The sequence below is a fragment of the Lissotriton vulgaris genome, unplaced genomic scaffold, assembly GCF_964263255.1.
Source record: "Lissotriton vulgaris unplaced genomic scaffold, aLisVul1.2 SCAFFOLD_666, whole genome shotgun sequence".
In the NCBI taxonomy this organism is placed as follows: domain Eukaryota; kingdom Metazoa; phylum Chordata; class Amphibia; order Caudata; family Salamandridae; genus Lissotriton; species Lissotriton vulgaris.
This window is the reverse complement of record NW_028252215.1, coordinates 113523-132629: the sequence shown is the minus strand read 5'-3', so window position 1 is coordinate 132629 and position 19107 is coordinate 113523. Positions and strand designations below refer to the sequence as shown.

General features: G+C 43.8%; 1 protein-coding gene across 1 annotated transcript in view; it reads left to right on the top strand.

The window, feature by feature from the left end:
- CHRDL1 (chordin like 1) overlaps positions 1-19107 on the top strand; it is a 665455-nt gene that overhangs the window by 643990 nt on the left and 2358 nt on the right. The window lies entirely within an intron of this gene.

Genomic DNA, 19107 nt, shown 5'->3' with positions numbered 1-19107 from the left:
GTGTGTGTGTGTGTGTGTGTGTGTGTGTGTGCATATGTTTCTCTATATATATATGCACTTAAAAAGACACTTTTGAAGTGCAGTTATGATTATGAGAAAAAAAACAATACTATGAAATTCCCAAGTTATGGTTAGCTTTGCAAACTATGCAAACCACGCAATACACTTTACTTCTGCTTTTAAAGGGATTTCCAAGGATTTTTAAAAATACATTAAGGTGTTATGAGTAAAGCTAACTATTCTTCATACTCAACCATATGTTTACTGCAGTGCTTGGCATACCCAAAATTAGAAACTTGGAGCTTTCAATTCCATGATGCAAACATTTCAGAAGATGCATGGATAATGTATTTAAATGTGCTGTATGATATTTCTGAAAGGAAACATAAAATGCTAGAACAAAACCAGAATGATCCCGAAGATGTGCCAAAGCACACTTAAGTTAGGATATTTCATAATGTCTTGCAAGGAAATTGGAAAAAATACATAGATGATTCTAATGGATTAACGGTTTTAGGCACTGACTTTGTGTCTTATGAAACCTTGCAGCTCCTAAAAGTAAGTGTAAAAAGGGTGTACAGATGGAGAACCCGGTCCTAATGGTCTACTTCAAGGTATTTTTTAAATTGAAACAGATTTCTGGTAATTTGGAGATGTCAAATAAGCCTTCGATAATGTGCCAAGAGAGGAATTATTGGCACAATTGTATTGCTAGGGCATTCCAGCAAAACCTTTCAGAGTCATACAAGTACTTTACTCAAATATTGGATACGAGTGAAGGTTGGAGAGGGTCAGTCAATCGCTGCCAAGATATACACTATAAAAGGTTTAAAACAAGATGTGTCTTGGCTCCCCTTCTCATTAACTTTTATATTCTATATCTAAGTATAGCATTGATCAACCCAAAAACACAATCGCCCCAGATGGGGGCACAAGAAGCCTTTCTTTATTGTACCCTTATGATCTTGTTTTGCCAAGCAAAACTCCGGTTTGGTTGTAAAGATTGATAATATGTTTATCTAACTACATATCTGTAAATGAAATGTAGATCAATTTGAATAAAACAAAGTTTGCACTCCTTGATAGAAAAATAAATAAACCTGGCTCTTGGTGGTTAAAAAAGAAAACGATTGATATAGAAATAGACTATAAATATCTTGGCATAATATTTTATAATCAAAGTAATTTTTTCAGACGTCAACCTCATCTAAGAACTGAAACATGAACCCCAGGGATTGCTTTCATATCCCTATTAAAGAACCTCTGCCGTACATCATTGGAACCTATTGTAATGGTCAAACGTTTCTTACTTATGCCTAGTAGCCCCTCCTGGGGAATGGGCCATCAACCAGGACTCTCCAGCCATCACTGTCATGGGCTTTTCTTTCATTCTAACTCCAGGTGTAATCAATCTCTTTTACAGTCAGCTATCAAGGCCTCAGTGCCAGGTGTTTCTTGGCCTTCCAATGTTTCTTTTCCCTTGAGGGTTCTAGGTCAGGGCTTGCCTGATGGTGTTTGATGTGGACTTGCGGAGGGTCTGATGTCTTCAGCCCCAGCATCTTATTATTACTTCATGAGCAGGAAGTAGGAAAGTCTGATGCCTTAGGCAGGCATTGATGAAGGTCTGGACTTTGTTGGTGGTGGTAACTGTTGTCCTACATGTTTCTGCTCCATTCAAAATGGCCCATTTTACATACGTATTAAAAGTCCTGATCTTGGTTTGCAGTGTTAGGTCCTTCGAGTTCCAGATCTTCTTTAGCTGAATTAAGGTAGTCCTTGCTTTGCCAATTCTTACCTTGACGCTGGTCTATGACAATACCCAGGTAGGTAAAGGCCTCAACCTATTCCAATGCATCGCCTTCAAGAATGACTGTAGTTGTGCTGGCTGTGTTGTCTTTCGAAATCTTGGTTTTTCCTCTATGAGTGTTGAGGCCAAGTTGTGCTGATGTGTCTGTCACCTTGTCAGTCTTCTCTTGCATCTGCAGATGGGTATGGGAGCGTAGGGCCAGTTTGTCTGCAAAGTGTGGGTCGTCGAGTTGTGTCCAAGGTGTCCACTAGATCCCATTTCTTCTCCTTGGTGTGGATGTCTTCATTTGATTTATTTTTAAATATCTTTATTGTTTTTTTGGTTGCATTTTTCCTTACAATCTTTGCTCTCCTTCACATTACAGTCTGCAGGGTTATACAAAATAATTAACATAAAAAACAGCATGGACATCTACTCCTTACAATCATACGGCATCCGTGTGTAGGTTGTTGTTTCGCATTGTGAAGGCCCAGATATTGCATGTCGCAACGCTCACATCCTAAATACAGCAAATTTCACACTATGCAATGTCATGTTCTCCTGTTCGGGATGTTACAGAATTATTTCTAGCGAGCAGTTGTAATTGCTAGCACCATGTATCATCATTGTTGATTTCAAACAGTATGGGTATATACATATTTCACTCCGTCAGAAGACGCAGTGGAAATCTGTGTAAAGTTGTTTAGAACCCCTTTGATAATACTCCGCCATAGCGAGGTACACCAATAAGACATTTGCTTTCCAATAAACATCTCCTAACAATCTATTTATAGCAAAGAAATAAAAAGGCTGGCATTGAGTTAGAGTTGTTCGCTGGGTAGGGTGTAGGGCTGTGCGTTACTGTCTCCACAGTGGGGGTGCATAAGAGTAAGACTCGAGCTTGTGAAGATGTCTGAGGGGCAGTGGAGTGTCAGTGTGTGCTTTGATAGACTTGTTGTGGACGTCTTCATGATCCAGTCTATGACCAGGAGGAACAGAAAAGGTGGGAGCAAACAACCCTGGTGGACTCTGGTCCTCACTTGGAAGGCGTCTGCGAGTTATCTTACATGGACTATCAAGTAGGTCATTCTCTCCTAAGAGTTCCTGATGATTCTTACAAGTTTATCTGGTCCACCATAGTGGTGGAGGAGTTTCCAAAGTTCTCTCTGTTCACACTATCAAATATGTTCTCATAGTTGAAGTTGACATAGAGAGGGTAATTCCATTCCATCTGCTCAATGATGACACGCAGTGTTGCACAAGATCTATCTTTGCAGAAACCAGCTTGCAGATCTCACAACTGAGCATTGACCTGTTGCTTCATTCTGCTCATAATGACACTGAACATTTTGCCTGGGGTTAATAGAAGAGTTATCCCTATGTAGTTTGCGCAGTTACTAGGGTCAGCTTTCTTGGGGAGCTTGATGAGATATTCCTCTTTCTAGTCGGGTGGCACCTTTCCCTCTTCCCAGATCCTTCCCAAATTGGGGTAGATCATATGTATTGATGTTTCAATGTCTTTCTTCAGTGCCTCTGCAGGATTGGTGTTGGGTCCTTCTGCCTTCCCATTTCTGAGATGTTTGATGGCTTGCTGTATTTCTTCCTTGGTTGGTTTGCTGTAGTCAATTGGCAAGTCCTTGTCAGCTGGCAGTATGTCTGGTGGAAACTGTGCATGGGCTGGTTCAGCAGTTCTTCAAAGTGCTCCACCCATATTAGTTGTCTACATTAGCTATGATTGTCTTCCCAGCTTTGTTTTTAACAGATCTTTCTGGCTTGCTTTATCTGCTGGAGAGTTTCCTTGTCATGTTGTAGAGTTCTTTCAAGTTACCATGACTTGCTGCTTCCTGGGCGTCTGTGGCAAGACCATCAATGAATCTTCGCTTGCCTGCTGTTAAACTTCTCCTTGCTTCCTTGTTAGTTTTGGTGTTTTTACCTTGAGCTTGTTTTTTCTGCTCCTGTTAGGCTGGTGTTAACTGCAGCTTTCTTTTTCTTTCTCCCTTGTCTTTTGAAGAGAGTCTCTGTGCAGATCTAGTCTTTATGCTGGTCATTCTTGGGACCCACTACCTCCAGGCAGGTTGATATCCCTGCTCTTTGATCCTTCGCCACTGGCTTTCTACTGGGTCTCTGTCATCCTCTAGTTCTTGCAGGACTTGAAACTTGTTACTGAAAGTGACTGAGTATTCATTCAGTTTCTGTGCATCTTTGAGGAGGGTGGTGGTATAGCACTGGCTGTGGTTTGTTGGTTCCATCCATGCTTTCTTCAGCTTTAGCCTTGCAAGGTAATGATGATGGTCCAACGCCACATCCACTCCTTTCATCACTCTGACATCTGGCTGGGACTTCCGAAACTTCTTGCCAGTGCAGACATTGTCGATCTGATTTTCTGTTGAATGGTCTTGTGACACCCATGTTGCCCTGTGTATTCTTTTGTTTTGGAATACACTACAACCTATCACCAGATTGTTCAGGGCTCAGAGATCGGCAAGTCTTTTACCATTCTCATTCCAACACCATTGTTGCCCATAACTTCTTTGTACGTAGTGTTGTCACTTCTAATCTTGGCATTGAGATCTCCTACCAGTATGGTGATGTCTCGCTAAAGGAATTTCTCTAGAATGGACTGGAGTTTGTCATAAAATTGTTCTTTTTCCTCTTCTTTGCTGTAATTTGTAGGTGCATAGACTAGGATAACAGTCATGTTGATTCTCTTTTTCTTTGTGCGGAAGGTCACTGCGATGATTTCTGGACTGTGGGCTTCCCATCCAATCAGATTGTTGATGACTGCTGGCATTAGCATCAGTGCTACTCCAAGAGTATGTGGCACATTCACATTCTTGTGGCCAGAATACCACAGCATTCCTCCTGGCACAGTCTTATCTGTCCGACTTTGTCCATCTGGGTTCACTGATGACAAGCAGGGCAAGGTTGTATTTTTCATCTCCGCTGCCACTTGGGCTGTCTTGCCTGTCTCATACATGGTCCCCACGTTCCATGTCCTGATGTTGATGGTCTTGGTCGAAAGCAGGTGGATCGACTTTGTGGCTTCCAGAGATCTCTGCTTTTCACCACAAGGCGTCATAGCACTCCGTGAAGTAGATTCCTCTCTCCCCAAGGTTGGGATGTCTCTTGGTCTTTTGACTGACGTTTCCGCAGCTAGGCTTTTTTTTACATGGTGGGGTAGCTAGCACCGCCCATATTCCTCTTCTTTTCACAGCTGGGCTTCACAATGGCTATGGCGGAGTTCTAAAGGTCATAGGTATCACATTTTTGAAAGCTATAGTATATGGATGCAAAGTACTATTGGGAATGGAAACACTTGACTTAGACATTAGCAATATGTATAGATAATTATTCCACTTGCCCAAGATAGTATCACAAGCACAAATAAGATAGGAATTTGGGCTCATGAAACAATTTATAGCGCAAAGAGCTGTGCTTTAAAAAGTTTGTGTTGTATACTAAGAGCTGCACCTCCAGGAACATTAAACCACCTCATCTGGATATAAATTATTCATTCAAGAAGAAAAAATCCTTGGAAAATGTATTTTGAAACAGAGCTGCAAAGCTTACAACTGAAGGAACTTTCAGCTCTGGCAGAAAGCTTCAGTGTGTTAAAGAACTCTTTGAATATATCTTCAAGATTGCTTCACGTGTTCAAGACAAAATGGGCTTTTGCAAACAGTCACATGCTTGGATGACCAATAACACTTATGAAACTAACCACTGGCAGACACATTTCTGCAAACAATTTTCAAAACATCTTAAATACAAATTTATGGACTACAGATTTGGCAGGCTTCCAGCTGGTGACTCAAAGCCACCTTGAATAAAGCCATCTGATAATAATAAATGCAGGTTGTGTAATTACACAAATAAAACAATTCTGCACATATTGTGCACAGTACTGATTTGGCAGAGGAACGGAAAAGTTTACTTCATGCCTTATTTAATTAGATGAGCATTCCCGCTTATCCAATGTTAAACTGGATTTAATACACATTTAAATAAAATATTTATAAAAGTAATGGCAATTGTAGAAAGGGAACTTGAAGCAGCTGGAAAGTGATTTTAGTTGATTTTCATTTGCTAGAAATTGATATTTTATGCTTACAAATGTCTTCAGTAGCACTTCATCTTCAGGAACCCACTAGTTTAATACTTGTGGTGTAACTTTTTTTATGTGTTTGCAGTCTATTTGGAACAATGATTGTGCCATAAGAACATTTAGGATGCAGGAAAATACTTGTTGGACATTGAGTTAGAACCTATGATAACAGTTCACTTTTTGAATTTTATTTTATGTAATCTACTATAACAGCCCAGACTTTTATTGGTGAAAATGGTGCCCATGAGGAAAATCAATTAATATTTTTGTATTCCTTTTAACCAGATATTGTGTAATATAGTGGATTTGGAAATTATAACTGTTTCAGTTAACTATGCATCAAAGAATTAGCATTTACTTTTAATTGCATTTTTGTAAAAGGAGGTGTTAGTTAGCCTTAGGATGCATACACACATTTGTAAATGCTAGGCAGTACAATTAAAACTCCTTTCTTGGATTTTGGCAAGGATGTTTTTCAAAGTTGTGTTTTTCCAAAAACATTTTCGAAAATTTTTGGTGGGTAAGAAAAAATATGTTTTTTTGGGATTCCCAAACTGTAGATCATGACCCAGTGGTGGGTCGCCACCAAGAGTCTGGTGGGACGTGAAAAATAAAGGTGCCTTTATATTTTGTATTTATCTTGTTACATTTGGTGTCCTTCGAAGACAGAGATCCAATGTCAGGTTATGTATAACAAATTGGTGCTTATTTTTCTAACATGTTTTTTTTTCTTTCTCTGACTGTGGGACTGTGAGAGGGGTTTTTAAATTGAGCTACGCTATGTGACAATCTTGGTGGGATACATAAAGTGTGACAAGAAAGGCTGGAGGATGTAATTTTATTGTAACACACAGCAACATTTTAATACCTGTAAATGAAATGTACACATATTTTAGAATATATCTGCACTTAGCAGAGCAAAGATGTTGTAAATGTTATTAATTTTGAAGTGTAATGGAATCCAAGAATTTAATGGGATCAAAACAAATCAATAGATAATTATTCCAATTGCCCAAGATAGTATCACAAGCACAAATAAGATAGGAATTTGGGTTCATGAAACAATTCATAGCGCAACAAGCTGTGCTTTCTGCATTCTGTCCATCAGTTCTTTTTGCATTTATCAAAACAAATCAAGACACTTTTACTGGTTGAGTTGCAAATAATATTCACTGAACCCCAATTTCCACACATCATCATCTGTGTCCTATAAGGTAGTGAAATTTAAGAGGAGCTAGCCCAGCCTGCAAGATTGCCGCTTCCTAGGCGAGCTCCCTGCGGTCGCCTATCAATACTGAATTTATCCTCCCTTTCCAGCCTGTCCTGTGCACCAAAACCTATGGTTCCACGCACCGGAATACAGCCGCACCCAGTTGCACCGGATTCTGAACGTACCACCTCCTGGGAAGGCACCGGGGGCGGCGCCGGCGCGGTGCACATTGCAGGGCCAGTGAGGGTCGCGGCCGAGGGGAGGCGGTGACGAGGATGGCCCGGAGAGCCGTCTGTGCGGTCCCTCTCCTGCTCGCGGAGGTGTGCAGCTGTCTTCTGCGGCACTGCGGGGCCCACCCGAGGGTCGTGCCTCTGCTCTGTACTGCTGTGACCTCCCTTGCTCCCTGGCAGCCTGTCGGGAGAAGTGTTGAACCCGACCTCCGTGACTTGGTGCTGAGGAAGGAGACCTGCATGGCGCCCCTGCGGTTCGCGTGGGCGTGAGAGAGTGCTGCACTGATAGTGAACTTCTCGTCTGTGCCCCCCGGCCTTCTGACCACCGCTGACTTTCGCGGTCTGCACGGCTGAAATCCCGGGTCCCACTGGCGTGGAGGCGGGATCGCGCTGTGGGTCGCCCTCAGTTAGAGGCCCTGTTTCAAGCACATCACATCGCTCCTACACACCCCCCGATGTGCTGAATGCGCCAGCTGACTGCAGTTATTGAGGGAGGCTGCGACTTTGACGAAGACCATCCACATCCCCCGGGCAGAGCTGAGACGGCAGGGCACATTACACACGAGCTCCTACTGCCCTTCTGAGAGCGCACCCTTGCCCCGAGTACACCCACTTCCACAGACATCGCGTCGGGTGCGGGTGTGTGTATTGCAGTGCCCAACCAGCAGAGATGGGCCTCTGGATTGCCTCTGGCATTTCATCGGATCGGCACTTTGTGTATAGCGACAATGGGCAAGCCGGACAGCAATCAGCCAAAGCTTACTTTTGAGCAGACAAAGAAAATGGCAGACAACCCTGGGCCGGAGCAAATATCTGTGCCTGCGGTGGGTACGCAACCTACTACCACCGTGGACTTTCAGACTATGTTCTCTCTGAAAGGCAGGATCGGCACAGGGAACGGATAGATATGGCGGAAATGCGGATTTCTGATGCAGAAGATGTGCAGCGCCAAACAGAAACAAAACAGGGAAAAACAGATAAGGTGCTGGCGACACTCATGGCAAAATCAGAGGACTTGGAAGCAAGGTCCAGTCGCAACAACCTACGTTTCATGGGGATTATGGAATCAACCAACACGGGTCCCATGGAACGCTATATAGAGTCCCTGCTGGTTGCGCCGCTGGGTAAGGATATCTTCTCACCTGTCTTTATTGTTGAAAGGGTGCACAGGTCCTTGTCGCCTCTCCCTCCGCCCGGCCAGAGACCACGTCCCATCATAGCAAAACTCCTAAACTATAGAGATCGGGATCCAGCGCTCTGGAAGGCAAGGGAACTGGGAACGCTGTCACACAAAGGCATGACGATCTCTAGCTACCCAGATTTCACGCAACAAGTTCAAGAGGTCCGGAAGAAGTTTGTGGATGTAAAGAAAGCGCTTCGCGACCAAAACATTCCATATGCAAGCATCTACCCCGCTGGTCTCCATCTTACTGATGGGGGCAAAAGCAGACTATACAACAATCCTAGGGAGGTGCAAACATTTTTGAAGCAGAGAGGAGCACAAGTACCGCATAGACGTTCGCCCAGGGGCGAGCAAGACCCTCAGCAGCATGTTTCGGATGAGGAATAATGGTCATATATCCTTCGTAGCACATTACAGGGGTCGTCGACTCCTGGATGGATCTGGCAGCAAATCATACGGACACAGATAAGTGCTCAACCCAAACTTACGATGTATACTGTCAGTATTGATTAGCCCTAGAGGGGGAGCACATTTGCAAAGGGCATGTTACTGTGCCAGTTATAAGCGTCTGAGTTGATTTTTGGTTGACATGGGAGTGCGGAGTTGGGTGTTATTGCAAATTTAAGGTGACCCCCATGTGACGGCTATCACTGGGCCCACTGGCTGGCTGCTCCTGTCCTTGGGTGTATACCACTTAAGATGTTTTATCTTTATGGGGTTTGTTGGGGGGAGGTGGGAGTGCGGGGATGGGTACTGTTAAGAGATGGCTTTGGGGAATTGGGTTTGCTGAAGTGGTTGGTGGGAGGGCGTTGGTTCAGGGTAGGATTGTTCGCTGCGACCGTACTGACTGTATTGATGAGACGACTGTTGAATGCACCTGTTGTGGTTGAGACCGCTGCACTGACATTGGCTATTCAGTTACACAAGAATGGGCATAGGTGAGACATACAACTGTGTAACCTGGAATGTCCGCGGTCTCAACACCCCCAACAAAATTAGACAGGTGTTTGCTTATTTAGACCGACATAGCATTCAGATCGCTCTCCTGCAGGAGACGCATCTCACGGCGGCTTCTGAGACTAAGATTGCACTTAGATGGGCAGGATATAAACTGGCTTCATCATACTCCTCATATGCTAGAGGAGTGCTTATTCTGAAAAAGAGGGGTGTGCACTTCACACCTATCAGCACCCACGCGGACAAGGATGGACAATGCGCCATGGTACACTGTAAATTAGGCACTACCCTTATTACCCTGATGAACATCTATGGCCCCATAGCAGATGACCCTGAGACCTTCACATGACTATACAGCACTATGCGTGAGTGGCCTGGTGAAGCCACAGTATGGGGTGGGGACTTTAATACACACTTAGATCCTCAGCTAGATAAATCTAACCCCCAAGGAATACACACACTAAAATTGTGAGGAGTGTCAATGACGCTATGCTGGAATTTGGGCTAGTAGACGTGTGGAGACTCCGGAATGGTACAGCCAAAATGGGCATGCATGCCACACCCGCACATAATAGCGTGTCTCGCCTTGATTACTGGCTTTTGAATGGGGAGGCGAATAACTGGGTCACTGATGTGGTGTTGCTCCCTCGCACGTTGTCAGATCACAACCCAGTGCTACTTACATTCAAAATAGAATCCAATGAGCTCCGTCCCTATGCATGGCGCTTTTGGGCACAGGCACTAGTGGATCCTCTTTATAATGACGCAATACGTACTGCCATAGAGCAATATTTTGAAATTAATGTAGGCTCGGTGGCAAGTGCTGGAATAATATGGGAGGCCTTTAAAGTCACCATTAGAGGGGTTGGTATCAGTACCACGGCCGGTATTTCAAAAGATATACGCAGGCAGCTCGCTCAGGTTGAGAGTCAACTGGCGGAGACCGAACAACAATACACACTCACCATCAGTCCGGATATATTGGTGGGCATAAAAGACCTGTTACAACAGTATGACTCCCTGGTGGAGTCCGAGATCCGCTATATAGCACGCAGGCGAGTTGCACGTGCTTATGGAGAGGGGGGTCGCTCGGGCCGTAATCTGGCCACGGAAATAAAAGTGCAGGAGGACTTTCACCACATTACTAAAATCCCAGACACTCAGGGGGTGGCTCACCATGCACCGAAGGCTATAGTGGAGCAGTTTCGCAACTTCTATTCTGATCTTTATGCATCGCGGGGTGGTGCATATAATTCATTTTAAATATGTCCATCAAACCTATCATACTCCAGCCAAGCGTCATAGATATGGACTCCGAGACAAAAGTAATTGTAAACAGTGTGGTCATTCTAACGCTAATATCTTTCACCTTGCATGGGAATGTAGACGTGTATTCATGTATTGGGAGGGTGTGGTGCAACGACTGCAGAAGATGACGTAGATCACCTTGCAATGTACACCTGCTGTATGCATATTATGTTTTGTGCTGCAGCTGAGGGAAGCAGTGGGAAAGTTTGTATGTAATGCACTCCTGCTGGCTAAGCGACGAGTGGCGCTACATTGGGAAAGCATTCTAACCCCAACTATTAAAATATGGATCAAGGATCTGGTATATTGTAATGAGCAACTGGCCCTATATGCGGAAGAACTACCTGGGACGTCAAGGCCAAGAGACATATGGGAACCGCTCAAACAATATCTTCTTCAGCAAACTGATACCGCTCCACAGACTGAATAATGATACTAGTGTAGGAAACAGTGTACCGGATTTTTGAGGTGTGTCATGATGGAGATACAGTGTACATCGGGACAGTATTTTTGCCTGTTCAGTGGGGTCACAGCGTTGTTGTTGGGTGTATTCTTGTTTTACTGCTCACTAGAGCGGTATTGTGCGTACTGTTGGAAAACAATAGAAAGAATTAAAAAAAATAGGTAGTGAAATTTAAGATATGTTATTTTGCTAATTTACTGTATTTTGAAAGCATGTCTACTACGATATTAAAAGATCACCATTGCCATATGTGCGTTAATGATAGGTGGGTCACAAACATTTGTTCTAAACATCGGGCCATGGTGCTAAAAAGTTTGGGAAGTACTGCTTTATAATGCGAGAAGATCTGGTTAATATTTCAATCTGCACGTTTCTTTGAGCTTCAGCCACCCATTTCCTAGAAAAAGAGTCTACTTCAAAGGAGTTCTTTCCTGAGCATTTAAATGGTTAGAGTAAGTATTATCTACCATAAATGAATGACTACGTAAAATATGCTAAAATATGAGTTATTTTTATTTGTTTTAAGATTTAGAAAAACCCTCATAATGTTTAAACAAAGTATGTATTCGTATTGAAAGCAACTCAAGTGTGCATTTATTGTGTTGATATTCCAAACTTTTGTGAAGAAATGTTTAAGAAAACTTCACTATACAAGATGGATGTAGAAGTAGCCAAAATCCTTAGAAATCCATATATATTCACTGAACCCCAGTAATGAAGCAACCATCTGCAAGCAGGATAAATGGATAATTAACATGAAATCATAATGCCCGTGGAAGATACAGCTACACAATCCTACTGAATAGGGAAGGATACATGGCAACCTAAGGGGATCTTTGTATCACAGGTAGATATACAGTGACATATTTTTCAAACGTCACACAACGCCACAATCAAAGTTGCTATCTTGTGTGAACAGGAGAGAGCTGAAAAGTGCTATACACACTAAGATGTTGCTCTCTGCAGCACTCGCTTTTCGCAGGCACACTTGTTGTTGGCTGGTTGCCTGTAAGGCAAGGCAGTGCACAGTGCTACTTTGCCTAAATACCATCCCTTTACAAAACAATGCAAGGCCACACAAATCAGGTGTTGCATAGCCTTGCAAATCCCAAATAAGCCTTTGTGTTGCAATATGTCACCTTGCACAATGCAAGGGCGAAACAAAGGCTTAGGAAATTTGGGTCACGATCATTGTTGCCTCTAATTTTTTTCCTCTGTGTGCGGAAGTGTAGGGTCTTTGTGCGCCGCAGCCATGGCTATATGCGCCAACAACCAGACCGCGTGTGTGCGCAGCGCAAATATCCCTTCACACGTTTGCTTAAAAAACTGAAAAGATGGTGCTTTCCACACATATTAGCCAGTTATTTGGAGTGCGAAGGATAGCGAAGGATAGCGGAGGGATAGAAGGGTAAGAAAGGTGTGCATTCATATAGCACCTGTAGCCCCTGATGGGTGTTGAAGCACTGTTCTGGCAAGTAGCACGTTACTGCAGAACCCATAAATTATTAGTGTTGAAAATGAGTATAGTGAAATATGAAGTAATTCGAGTGGTGGATATGTTATTCAGTTATTTGGATAGAGAAGGGTAGGTGGCGGGATAGAAGAGGAAAAGAGGTTTGTATTTATAAAGCGCTTGCTACCTGTTGTGGTTTTGAAGAGCTTTTTTGGCGAGTAGCACGCGACTTTGGAACCCACAAGGATTCATTTTGAATTAGTATAGTGTAATATGAAAGTAATTTTAGTGGTGTCTATGTAAGTCAGTTATTTGGATTGATCAGTCTATTATACTTAATAACTGCTGGGTAGAGTACAGTGATGAGAGGTCTGTGCTGAAAATTCTGCTTCACTGTGGCCAAGTAGTCTGTCCCTTCCCTTCCCTTCTTTGTACGTTTTGGGGTTAGGCATTTACCTTGCATGGATGGAGTGTGTGCTTCTTGTTCACTTATTGATGGATCCTTTTTGGCTTTAGTAAGTGTGGCATGTAGATGGGGGCATCACTCACTTTCTGTAATAACATCCCTCCCCGCCTTTGTTGCCCAGTTGTTGCAATAAGGCCGCAATCAGCCCTGCAGCTGTGCAAAAGCTAGAGCGCACGCTGTGTTTGAGACACTGATTTTCTTTTCTTAACAGTGCACAGCTACAGGGCTGATTGTGGGCCTTTGAGTTAGTATTCATGTTAATTGAGGCGCCCTTGTGCGCTGCAGTTCACAAGAATACTATCTCAAAGGGTCACAATAAGCCCCACAGCTGTGCATGCACGCAGGTTATTGGGAACAGTGGTCCCAATGTATAAAGGGTACAGGGTTGCCATTTTATTCAGGTGTATATTTCTAAGTTATATGACATACCTTCCCTCAGTTAAGTGGGATGTTTATAAACTCTTAACTCATAAACTAATTGTCCAGAGGGAGAGGGCATCCAAGGCAAGCATACTGTGAATGTGAGAAAGATGCGACACATTGGTTGCTACTGCAGTCAGTGAACACCCTTCCATTTTTAGCTGCGGGCTGATTTTGGGCGTTTGAGTTAGTATTCATGTTAATTGGAGCTCATGCGCTGCAAATAACATGAATACTAACTCAAAGGCCCACAATCAGACCCGCAGCTGTGCCCTTCCAAAACCCAGAGCCACAGGAATGACCATTTTTCGCGCCGCTCACGTTTTAAAAGCGGTGGCGCGAAAGGTGTCGGTGGATGTGCGCGCCAAATTTAGCACAGTGCGCGCTTGTGGTGACTTCGGTGCGCGTGCGCCCACACGCGCACGTTATTGGGAACAGTGGGCACTATGTATAAAGGGTACAGGGTTGCCATTTTATTCAGTTGTATCTTTCTAAGTTATTTGACATAGTCTCCCTCAGTTAAGTGGGATTTTCATAAACTCTTCATTCATAAACTAATTGTCCAGAGGGAGAGGGCATTCAAGGGAAGCATACTGTGAATGTAAGAAAGATGCGCCACATTGCTTGCTGCTGCAGTCAGTGAACACCCTTCCATTTTTAGCTGCTAAAGCTATGAATCTGTGGCTGGTTATTCAGTTTGAATCACTCAAGTAGCAAGAATAACGAAAATTCTTCCCTAATTATAATGTAAATAAACAGATGTGTGTCACAATTTCATGACACAAAATATTGTCCTGCTATACTATCCTATCCAGAATATTGAATACCACAATATTGGGAAGATAATGAAATACAGGTAAGTACAGAATTACCATTCGTAACTCCATGAGTATGTATCTATAAAATAGGTAAGTATGTGGAGGTAAGTATAGATTTACTAATGTTAACTCTGAATCTTCAAGATTTAGATAGTCAAGGTATGTAGACATCAAGGCCCAGATTACTTCAAAAATGTAAACCTGAAGCAAGGTTTTAAGGTGGGCGTTGGAAAGTGAATTATTAGTAGTGGTAAATATATATCTACCACTGGCATTAAGGACATTAACAGCGTCTAGGGCTTCGAATAGGTCTCAGAATATTATTGCCATGCTCAACCCGTGGTAGCTTGGCTGCGAGCAGGTAGGCTTAACTTCAAAGATAGGTATGTAAAGCATTTAACAACACCAATTCAGTAAATAATTAAGACAAAACTCACAATAAAAATCCAACTCCAATTTATAAAACTAGGAAATATTTGTATCTTTAAAATGACATAAAAATGAAAAAAGTCCGATATAGGGTACGGTAGATATGATTTTTTAAAGAGTTAGCACAATATAGCACATGAAAAATTATAGTGCCTTTTGGGAAATCTGGTCATGCTAGACCAGGACAAAGTCAATCTTTCAGGCCGACCGTGATGGAACCCTGCATGCTACCCCTCGTGGTAAGTCTTGCTCACAGTTTTTACCATCTGACTTAGAAACTTTTCTGTAGCTTTGTTCACGGGGCCCTCAAAGTTCTCAGCCAGTCCAGATTCAGTGAGGGTTCACCGACTTGCCTTGCGATAAGCTCCTGGTCAAACTAGTGGAAATCAGACCTCCGGAGATTTTCAGCAGAACGAACTAGGGATCCAGGCTGGTTCGCTGTTGAAGGTGGGAGACATGACTCTCGCGGTTGGTCCCAGTCACCTCTCCTATGTTCGGACATAGAAACTTTTATAGAGCTTTTTCTTCAGGGGTCCCTCGCTGCTCTTCACCAGGCTGGCTTCGGTGAGGGTTTGCCAACTTGGGTTTCAGCCAACTCCAGGTCAAACTCTAGAAGTCAAATCTCCAGAACTTTTCAGTGGGAAGAACATGGACAGCAGGCCGGCTCGCGGTAAGGGTCGCTGGCTTAGCTGGCCAGGTAGAGTCGGTCCACTTATGTAGGCCTTGGCGGTAAATTTCGTTCCGCTCGCAGAGATTGCGATAATTTGACATTTTCGCGTTCCGCGGAGAGCGCGAAAATGTCAAAACGTTCGCAATCTGCAACGAAACAGAAGTTTTTTGTTGCTCGCACATTAAAAATGCGTTCTCGCACGTGCGGTAGCATCCCTGCATTCGCCAGCGAGTTTTCCTATATTAGATTGTTGGTAGCCGGTCGCGCTATCCCGCGTGAGTTTGCAATAGCGAACACGTCATTCGAGACCCCGAACAGGAAATAAGCATCGCGAGCGGGTGGGACAAGTGAAAACAAGATGGAGACCGCATGGGCAAGTTGGCAAGACATTTTTCAACGCAATCACGCAAAAAATATCGTGACCAGGCGGGGAAAAAAACTTCTGTGTCTTCGTGATATTTCTGCGTGTTTGCAGAGATTTTTTTACATTTTTGCGATAGTTTGCAAAAGTGAATTTCGCAAATTCCGCCCACCCCTACACTTATGGAGCTTTTTTTCAAAGTTGCTCCAAAGTTATCCATACTTCTGGAACTTCTTCCTTAAGTTTCTCAGAGGGTCCCTAGGGTTCAAAATGTATTCCATGGATCTTGAAGCTACAAGATGGTCCTTGAAAGTTTGGGACTTCAGTTCCCATAATCCACTTGGACAACCCCCTTACAAATCCACTGGTAGTACTCCAGGCTGGGGATTCTTTGTGGTGATGATCCAGGTCAGCTCTGGTAACCTGTAGCTTGCAGAGAGCTCCCTCTTTAGTCCTTTTGAAGCAAGTTAGGTCCACAGGGCTGTAGATCCTGAATGTGCAGCAAGCACCGTCTTCATAGTGCAGGGCTTGATTGGTGTAAATCAAACTTCTCAGCATGGACCCTTCTTCTTCCTTTTGTTTCAAGCAGCAGTTCTGAGAGTCTCTGTCCCTCTCAGATACTTTTTCAAGTTTTCTGGGTCAAGCAGGGGGAAACTCCTGTCCAATGAGGTCCAGGGCAACACCCCAGAGTATGACCATATCCTCTAAAGTGTGGCACTATAGTCTCCCAGAGATCACCATTTCTCCAAAATTCAACATGGGTGATTTTTCAGTAAGAGACAAACGCTGGCTAAACCCACCTCCAGGATGGTTCATTTCCATAGTCTCCCTCCCCCTTACATCTGCTCATTCCTTCCTTAGTCCTGCCATCTGGCTGGGTTCAAATATTAGGGGTGTAAATGAAACTGGCCTCTCATGTCTGTCTCCTCCTTCTATTGAAGATTATTGTTTATGACCCCTCCCAGTGCTCGAGCATTCCTATGTGGCAGAACCCTGCCCACCCAGAATTGCTCTCTAACCCCAGGGGCTACTTATCACCTCATCAAAGCAGCCTGACTAATCCACCTAACTCTGACCAATCAGGGACAGATCACTGGAAGGCTGAATTTTGGCTTGCAGACAGAAAAGTCTTATAACTTATTTTTTAGGATAAATTCAACAATAGCATATTGTTGGATTTATCAATACCATTCTGGAAAGTCCTTGAATTATATTTTTATGACATCATTGATGTTAGTTTTTATTTAATTACGTCTTAACATGCTAACCTATGTGGCTGTGATTCTGCAATGAGGAAAATGCCTATTTCTACTTTACCCCACATCCCTGGAACACCTAGTGGAGACTTGAAGGGTCCTGAATATATAACAGTAATGCAGATTATCACTCCACAGTGCTCATAGCCCAAAAGTCGATTTTGGGCAGCATTTTACTGCAATGTTGGTAGTGAAATGTGCAATTTCACTAACCCCAGGGCATATAAAAACCATTTTATAAGGATCTTCCTTATATGTACTTGACCCGCCACTCCTGAGACACCTAGGGCAGAGAGACCCTGGGTGCACCTAATATGGCCAAGCATTGTAGCTTATTAGTTTTTGAGTGCCCCAAACACCAAAATCGAATTTGGGCACAATTTGCATTTTAAAAACAGTCCTGCAACACAGACTGCTTTTAAACTAACCTCAGGCTTCAGCAGCGCACACATGCAAGTCCAGAAAGGTTGCTGACCTCTAAACTCCCATGCCCTTATATACAGGGCCGGACTGGGAACCAGAACCGGCCCTGGCAAAGTGCTCGGCCGGCCCCCCTCCCTCCTCCGGGAGGAGAGGGGAGGGGGGAGAGGTGCGACCGCGCTCTGTGACAGGGCCGGTTTTCGGCCGTTTTTGTTACGGGGCCGTCTTTGCAGCATAACGGCCCTGTAACAAAAACGGCCCCATGGGCCCAAAACCGGCCCCCAACCATGCGGCCCACCGGGAAATTGCCCGGTGCCCTCAACGGCTGTCCGGGCCTGCTTATATATAGTAGGGACTTAAAGGTAGTTTCAATCCCCCTGCCCTATTGTGCACGAGGCCCTTATAGGGGAGGTCATGCCAATCATAGGGGTACCCTAACCCATAGTGAACCCTAGTGTATGTAAGTGTTTTCACTGTATTCTTAGTGTGTCTTACCCATAGCACCAGTCCTGGGACTGCTGCTTAGAAAGAGCCCAGTGTCCTCTCAGAGTTAGAAAACCAGCATCCAGGAGTCTCAAATGGGGCAAAAAGTGGGGGGACATTGCAAACAGGTCCTGATTTCCAACATTGGGTTTTACTATCCAATTGAAATCTGGATTCGCATTGGATAGTATCCCAAAGTAATACAATTACTTTGCGTCAAGGGGTAATCCATGGGTGGTGCATTGATTTTAGCCTGCATCCACTCGGAGGTTTTGACATAAATCCCTATCTACAAAGAATCGCAAACAAGGATTTGTGCCAAAATCCTACGCCGCCTCCCGTCAGGTGGAACAAGAAGAAAATTTTTCATTTCTCCTCGTTTTTCCTACTTTGCATGAGTGCTGCCTTACACCACACATATACAAAGTGTGAAAAGCCTTAAAGCATATTTTTTGTACAGGAGGAGACACCTAGAGTACAAAGACTATGCTTTAGAGAACGCAGACACCCTTGCCTCTGGAACAAGGGTGTCTGTGTTGGCGCATGGCTACCAAAAGTGTGCAAGCACAGGGAGAGAGGAGAACCAGTCCACATCAAACTAGACATGACACTGATCTGCTCTCTCTCTTTCACGCAACATAACACAGCACCTTTTGTTGTAACTGTGTAACTTTGGTTGCTTATCTGTTTTGTCTGACCTCTTGATAAATCTGGCCTTGGGTTCATAAGAATAAATCTACACTTACCTCTATATACTTATCGTCTTGATTTTGTGGTTGACGATAGCTCCAACACACTTCTTTTGCAGGGCGATATTTGTAGAATTGTAAGAAGCCTATTCAGATCCCTCCTAAGTGTTCCCAGGGTACGCACAGCCAGAAACGGTGACAGGGCTTTCAGCAAAACAGCTCCTGAAGCCTGGAACTCCCTGCCCCTGCAGATTAGAACAGAACCTGACTACCTGCGATTCCGCGGACAGTTAAAAACATGGCTCTTCTAGATCTACCTGTGCCCTCCCTGGGTCTCTGCTAGGAGGTTTCTCTGCAAGCGCTCTGAGACCTTCGGGTGATTTATGCGCTATACAAATGT